We start from the raw sequence: 8,264 nt of genomic DNA, 5'->3' as shown, positions 1-8,264 counted from the left end.
TTACAAAACTAAACATAATCTTACCATATGATCCAGCGATCATTCTCCTTGGTATTTATCCAAATGAGTTGAAAACTTACATTCACACAAAAACCTATGTGTGAATGTTTATAGCAACTTTATTCATAATTGCCAAAACTTAGAACCAATCGAGACATCCTTCTAAAAGGAAATGGGTAAACAAATGGTGGTATAACCATACACTGGAATATTATATGGATGATAAAAAAGAATGAATAAGTCACAAAAAGACATGGAAAAACTTTAAATACATATTTCTAAGTGAAAGAAGCCAATCTAAAAACGTTACATACTGTATTATTCCAACTGTATGACATTCTAGAAAAGGCAAAACTATAGAGACAATAAAAATATCAGTGATTGACAGGGGTTCTAGGAAGCATGATCACAGGGGCTTTTAGAGCAATGAAACTATTATTCGATATAACACAGTAATGGTGGATACATGCCATTATACATTAGTCAAAACCCATAGACTGTACGACACAAAGAGTGAACCCTAATGTAAACTATGGAATTTACTTAATAATAATGTAACAATATTGGCTCATCAGTTGTAACAAATATACCACATAAATGCAACATATTAAAAATGGGGAAATTGGTAGGGGGTAAGGGGTGTATGGGAGCTTCCTGTATTTTTAGCTCAATTTTTTTTGTTAACCAAAAACTGCTCAAAAGATTAATAAAGCCTATTAATTTTTTTTTAAAGTAGAGGAAAATATGATGAAGAAAGAGACTGGTGTTAATTTATAAGAAACTTGATAAGCTATTGTTATGGCCATCTATTTCTGTGTAACTAGCCACTCCAAACTTGATGGCTTAAAAACAAAGTCATTTCATAATGTTCACAATCTGTAAGTTACAAAATGGGCCAGCCTCAGCTGGTTGATTCTCCTGTTCCATGTGGTGTTGAATGAGGTCACTTGGTAACATTCAGCTGGTAGCTGGGCTGGAATAGAGAATCCAAGGCAGCTTCTTTTATATATCTGTTGCCTTGGTGAGGAAGGATGGAAATCAAGGCTCTGTTGGGCCACTTTCCCTCTCTTGCTTGTTTTATAATTTTTCCACATACTGTCTACAACAGGATAGTTTAAACTCCTGCAGCTCAGGTGCCAAGAGTGGGTGCTCCAAAAGACAAGAAGCAGAAACTGGCAATCTCTTAGGGCCTCGGCCTATAAACTGGCAAAGCATCACTTCTGCCATCTCTATTTGTCAAAGCAGTTATGAATCCTGCCCAGATTCAAGGGGAAGGGACATAGACCCCCACCTCTCTAAAAGAGAGATGCCAAAGCTTTTGTGACCATCATTGATCTATCACAGCCATGCTATGGAATTTGATTTGTGTCCTGTAGTGCCTGGCAGCTATTGAAAGACTGTAATCTAGGGAAAGACATATGAGAATCAGTTGCGGCAGTATGAAATAGGAAATGAGGGGGAAGAAAATTGAAGGAAGGAATCCCAGACACTCATTACCACAGAATTTTTACTTTGTATTTTTAAGTGATTTCTTGGGGGAAGGGGGCCGGGGGGATTAAAACCCACTCCTTTGTTTTGATTGTAAAGATGATTATTTGTGGCTTCTAAGATACTGATATAATTTCAAATAATAAACTTTCATGTGTGCTAGGTTTTTGTCTCTCCAATTAGACTAGAAGCTCCTTGAAACAGAAATTGTGTAAATCTATAGCAGCAAGTATTTTGTAAATGTCCAGGAAATATTTACTGATTGGCAGATTAAAGAAGGCAAATCACATGGGACTCCTCTTCAGTCAACAAATATTTGAGTTTTGATATGTGCCAGGCCTATTCTTTTTATTATTATTGTTGAGATATAATGAGATATAACGTTGTATAGGTTTAAGGTATACAATACCTTGATTTGATATATATTGCAAAATGATTATGACCATACTATTAGCTAACACCTCCATCGTTTCACATAATTATCATTTCTTTCTTGATGAGAACATTTAATATCAACTCTTTTAGCAACTTTCAAGGATATAATATGGTATTTTTCACTATAATCACCATGCTATACATAGAGTCCCCAAAACTTACTAATCTTATAATTGGAGGTTTGTACCCTTTGACCAACATCTTCCTATGCGGATATCAAATTTTCCCAGCATGATTTATCAAAAATACTATCCATTCCCCATTGAGTATTCTTGACCCTTGTCAAATATTAATTGACCATATATGCCAGGATTTATTTCTGTGCTCTCGATTTTATTCTATTCATGTGTATCTATTTTCATGCCAGTACCATACTGTTTTGAACACTACTGCCTTGTAGTTCAGTTTGAAAGCAGGAAGTGTGATGCATCTCACTTTGTTCTTCTTTCCAAAAATTGCTCTATTTGGGGTCTTTTGCAGTGTCATGCAAATTTAGGATTGTTTTTTCTATTTCTGTGAAAAATGCCACTGTGATTTTGATAGGGATTGCATTATATTTACAGATGACTTTGAGTAATATGGATATTTTAACAATATACATTCTTCCAATTCATGAACACAGATATCTTTCCATTTATTTGTGTCTTCTTCCATTTCTTTCAACAATGTCCTATAGTTGTCAGTGTAGTTCTTTCACCTTCTTGGTTAAATTTATTGCTTTTTGTGCTATTGGGAATAGGATTGTTTTCTTTCTTTTTCAGATATTTCATTGCTAGTGTATAGAAATGATACTGATTTATATATGTTGATTTTGTACCTTGCAAATTTCATGAATTTGTTGATTAGTTCTAACAGTTTTCGGTGGACTCTTTAGGGTTTTCTATATATAAAATTGTAGCATCTGCCAACACAGGCAATTTTACTTCTTCTTTTCCAATTTGGATGTCTTTTTTTGTGTGTGTGGTACGCGGGCCTCTCACTGTTGTGGCCTCTCCCGTTGCGGAGCACAGGCTCCGGACGCGCAGGCTCAGCGGCCATGGCTCACGGGCCCAGCCGCTCTGCAGCATGTGGGATCTTCCCGGACCAGGGTACGAACCCGTGTCCCCTGCATCGGCAGGCGGACTCTCAACCACTGCGCCACCAAGGAAGCCCTGGATGTCTTTTCTGCCAAATTGCTCTGGCTAGAACTTCCAATACTATGTTGAATAGGGGTGGTGAGTGTGGGCATCTTTGTCTTGTCCCTGATCTTAGAGGAAAAGCATTCAACATTTTACTATTGAATATGATGTTAGCTGTGGCCTTGTTTTATATAGCCTTTATTATGTTTAGTTACATTCCTTCTTTACCCAATTTATTGAGAATTTTTCATCCTGAAAGAAGGTTGTATTTTGTTAAATCCTTTTTATGCATCTTTTGAGATGATCGTATGATTTTTATCTTTTATTCTATTAATGATTTGCATATATTGAACCATCCTTGCATCCCAAGGATAAAACCTATTTGATCATGGTATATGATCTTTTTAATGTGCTATTGAATTCAGTTTGTTAGTATTAAGAATTTTTGCTTCTATATTCATCAGGGATATTGACCTGCAATTTTCTTTTCTTATAATGTCCTTTTTTGGCTTTGGCATCAGGGTGATGCTGACCTCATAAAATGAGTTTCCAAGTCTTCCTTTCGCTTCAGCTTTTGGGAAGAGTTTGAGAAGAATTGACTTTAATTCTTCTTAAATGTTGGTTATAATTCACCGGTGAAACCATCTGGTCCTGAACCTTTCTTTGTTCGGCAGTGTTTGATTATTGTTTATTGGGTATTTAGATTTTCTCTGTCTTGATTCAGACTTGGTAGGTTGGATGTTTCTAAGAATTTATCCACTTCCTCTAGGTTAACCAATTTGTTGGCATATAACTGTTTATAGTAGTCTCTTATGATCCTTTGTATTTATGTGGTATCAGCTCTAATGGTTCCTCACTTATTTATGATTATATTTAGAGTCTTCTCTCTTTTTCCTTAGTCTACCTACATATTTATCAATTTGGTTTATAATTTTTTTAAAAAGTGCTCTGAGTTTCATTAATTTTTTTTGTTGTTCTCTATTTCATTTATTTCAGCTCTGATCTCTTTTATTTCCTTCCTTCTCCTAACTTTGGGCTAGTATGTTCATTTTATCTAGTTCCTCAAGGTGTGAAGTTAGGTTGTTTCAGATCTTTCTTTTTCCTTAATGTAAGCTTTTATAGCTATAAACTTCCCTCTTAAAACTGCTTCTACAGCATACCATAGGTTTGGTATGCTGTGTTGCCATTGCTGTTTGTTTAAAGATATTTTTTTTATTTCTCTTTTGATTTCTTCTTTGACCCATTGGTTTTTCAGGAGTGTGTTGTTTAATTTCAACATGTTTGTGAATTTTTCAGCATTTTTTTTTCGATTGATTCTAATTTTATACCATTGTGACCAGAAGAGACCAGGTATTGTTTTTTATGCTTGCAATACATCAGTGAATAAAACAATGATGCCTTCCTTAGCAAACATTTTAAGTCTACAAAACTCATAATGGAGGTGGAGGGCCACCTGAAAGTATTCTGTCTAGAGAATCTGTAATTCTTTCCCACAGCTCTCATCTGAGTGCTGATTCTATAAAATTTCAAAAATTTTCTTGTAAACTGCAAGTGACCTTGGAGTCAGAAATTACTTTGTCTGTGTAAATAGACAATTATTTTACTCAACACTACAGGGTCTATAAGTCAACTAAGACAATCAAGTAGCAGTAGGGTATCAATCTAAAGAGAGAATCTTGCCCTTGCAGGCATTTCTTCAATTGAATGCACAGCTGCAACTACTATTATGAAAGCAAAATCCTAATTGCACTCAATCAACAAGAGTATTTCCATTATTGCTTGTCCAAGTTCATTTATTTTTGCTGCTATCCAACCTGTGTAAGTATCCAAAAAATGTAAATGTTTTAAAGTCTTTGGATATACACACACTCCAAATTAAAGATGTATATCCCTGATCCAATGAATAATAATTGGATTTTAAACAGAGAGACAGAAAGAGAAAGAGAGGTTATCAGCAGCATAAAGTTCATAGAAACAAAAGGTTTTCTCTAAATATCAAAATCAGAGATTCAAAACTATATTATGCTCTAATCATTTTGTTTTTCTCCTACATTTTAAGCCATATTTAGAAAAAAGGACTCTAGTAAGCATAGCTTTGGAAAAGCAGATCTCATAAAATTAATCAGATCATATTTTGTAACAAATTAACCACTCTGAAAAATTGAGGAAAATATATAAAGTACATATCTAGGTATTTTCAATATTGCCTATTTCTCTTGTTTTTTAATTCAACCTGTATTTATTGAATATCTACTATATGCTAGGCACTGTGCTAGGAAATGAGAATAAGCAACGAAGAAGACAGTGTTCCTGTCACATTAATATTCACAATATTGGGAAAGATATATACATAAATAGAAAGTTTCATTTAAATCTTTGTGCTTTCCTAAGAAATTAAATTTTTATTGGCAAGTGTACATAGAAATTGAAACTTTCATGTATTGCTGATGGGACTACAAATTGATAGAGATAACCGTTTTTAGAGAGAATTTTTGTGATTCTTATCAAAAGCCTTCAACGCTTACTCAAGTAATTCCATTCCTGGGAATTCATCCTAAAAAAAAATAACCATGAAGCTACACAAAAATTTATCTAAAAGGAATTACATTACACAATTTTTTATAATATTAAGACTGGCAACTACTTAAAAGGCAACAATGAAGAATTTGGTCAAATTCTTTGCAATTTATGATAAAACAGTGCATGGCCATTTAAAATAATGTTATTAATAATATGGGAACATGTCAGTTATGCTGTCAAAATTTTTTTTTCCTTAAACAGACTACAAAGCAACATGTTCAAAATAAGGCTATTTTGTTAAAAACAATTTTATATATGTGGTGGGATGAATTGGCAAAAACCACCCCTTATTGTCCCCATCATTTGGGAGGCCTAGAATCAAAATAATTTAATCATAGTTGGCACCATTCTTCCTGGCACCAAAAAGAATAGTCATTGACAACCAGTGTGGTTGTTCTTGTGATTCAGCCAAGATTCAGGTCTGGCGAGGAAGAGCAAAATGCTTCTCAGCATAATAATGGGGCAGTCTGTTTTTCACAAGGGACAAAACACAAAAACCCAAGCTGATAGGAAAAATGTCCTTTCCTCACACCCAGACCAGCCTGCATTTTCTCAGAAGAAAATTAATCCTTATCTTTGTGAGATGGATGTACCCTACAGGTGATTTAATTAAGAGAACCTGCTCTCAAAGGTGAAGAGGCTGAACTGGTATTAAGAGACTAGCACTCACCCTTGTTCACAGGAGAGAGGTAGATGCCCTCTGTCCCCTGCTAGGTCTAGTGCAGGAGTCAGCAAACTATGGTCTGCAGGCCAAATCCAGCCCACCACCTATTTTTGTGTGGCTCACAAGCTAAAAATATTTTTTACATTTTTAAATAGTTGAAAAAAATTTAAGGAAAATGTTATGTGACATGAAAACTACATGAAATTCAGATGTCAGTGTCCATAAATAGAGTTTTGTTGGAATGCAGCAATAGTCTTTTACTTAGGTATTATCTATGGCTGCTTCCTGCTACATTGGCAGAGTTGAGTTGCAGTGAAGATTGGATAGCTCGCAATGCCTAAAATATTTACTATTTGGCCCTTTTCTAAAAAGGTTTGCAAACTCTGATCTAGTGGAGAGATCTTCAGTATGATTCTCAGCACAGCCCAGGTGGCACTCAAGTTTGAAATCTCTCCTGTGAAGATGTGAAATTTTCCAAGGAAAGGATTTGCATGTGAAATTTTCCAAGGAAAGGTTGCAGTGACTTGAAGTACACCCTCCTTTCTTTGACGGGTACAAAGAAGACTCTGAATGTTTATCCCAGTAAAAATTACCCTATATGTGGTAGCAAAGATTCTTTCCTTCAGGAATAAAAATACAAGGGAACCCTGTCATACCTAGGTGACATATAAATGTAACACAAGCATTGATGTCCATCTCTACCCTTCACTTCCCACTTCAAGGGTCAACCTCCTCTAAAATACTCTGAAAAGTGAAGCTTCTCTTAAGTGTCTCCCAAAGTGTCCACTCATAAGCTCCTCTGGGACAGAATTTCTCTTGACTTGGCCATGGACCACCACTCATCTACTGCTGCTCTTTATTTGGAGCTCTTGGACCCTGACTCCTATTTGGACACAACTTCCTCTGCAAGTGCTGGCTAGAGGTCAGTGTGTAGCACTCTACCCTTTTATTCTCCACAAAACCACTAGGCAAGCCTATAAAGATATAAAGTATTTCCTACTCCTAGCTTTTTGCTTCACTCCCAAGTTTTTCCTTCATCTAAACACTCCCATGCAGAGATCCCTCCACCTTCTAGGAAGCTTCATTCCTTGCAAACAAGGATTGATCTTGCTCCAGGATGCATTCCCTGTCCCCTTCCTTTACACCTGTACAGAACACTTCTCTAAGCCTTTTTAATGCAGTCTGTACTAATGTGGGGGTGTGGAGGGCATTGCAACAGGATCATTGATGATAGCCATGACACCTCAGGTCATGTAGAATGATGGGTAGCTTTGGAACTCCAAGTCTCAAAGCAAATCATAAGACCTCTGTTATGGACTGAACATTTGTGTCTGCCCCAAACTCATTATATTAAAGCTCTAATCCCCACTGTGATGGTATTTGGAGGCTAGGCCTTTGGGAGGTGATTGGATTTGGATGAGGTCATGCAGAGGGGCCACCAGAATGGGATTACTGTCCTTGTAAGAAGAGAAAGAGAGACCAGAGCTCCCTCTCTCCACCATGTGAAGACACAGTGAGAAGGTGGCTGTCTACAAGCCAGGAAAATAGCTCTTGCCAACAATTGAATCAGCTTGCACCTTGATCTTAGACTTCCCAGCTTTCAGAACTGTAAGAAATGTCTGTTGTTTAAGCCACCCAGTTTGTGGTATTTTGTATGACAGCCCAAGCTAAGACACCTTCCAAATCAGGTCACATTCTCAAGCTCTCTATTAGTGAACTGCATATGAACTTGTTTAATCTGCCAGATTTTTTCTAGTGGGTAACTATTGGACCAAGCATTACATATTTACATATGCTCACACACAAACACATACACACTCACACACTCACATGCACTCAAACCATATACCTGCACTTATTTACCATACATCTCCCAAGAACAAATACTACTTGTCAAAAACTGTAAAATATGTATTAAACTTGTTTCCATTGCTGGAATGTAACCTCCTTCTCCATCCCTATTATTAAAGCTTTATTAA

This window comes from Monodon monoceros, unplaced genomic scaffold (genome assembly GCF_005190385.1).
Source record: "Monodon monoceros isolate NGI ecotype Baffin Bay Population unplaced genomic scaffold, NGI_Narwhal_1 Super_Scaffold_7, whole genome shotgun sequence".
NCBI classification, from domain to species: Eukaryota; Metazoa; Chordata; class Mammalia; order Artiodactyla; family Monodontidae; genus Monodon; species Monodon monoceros.
Note: the sequence above shows the minus strand (reverse complement) of the source record.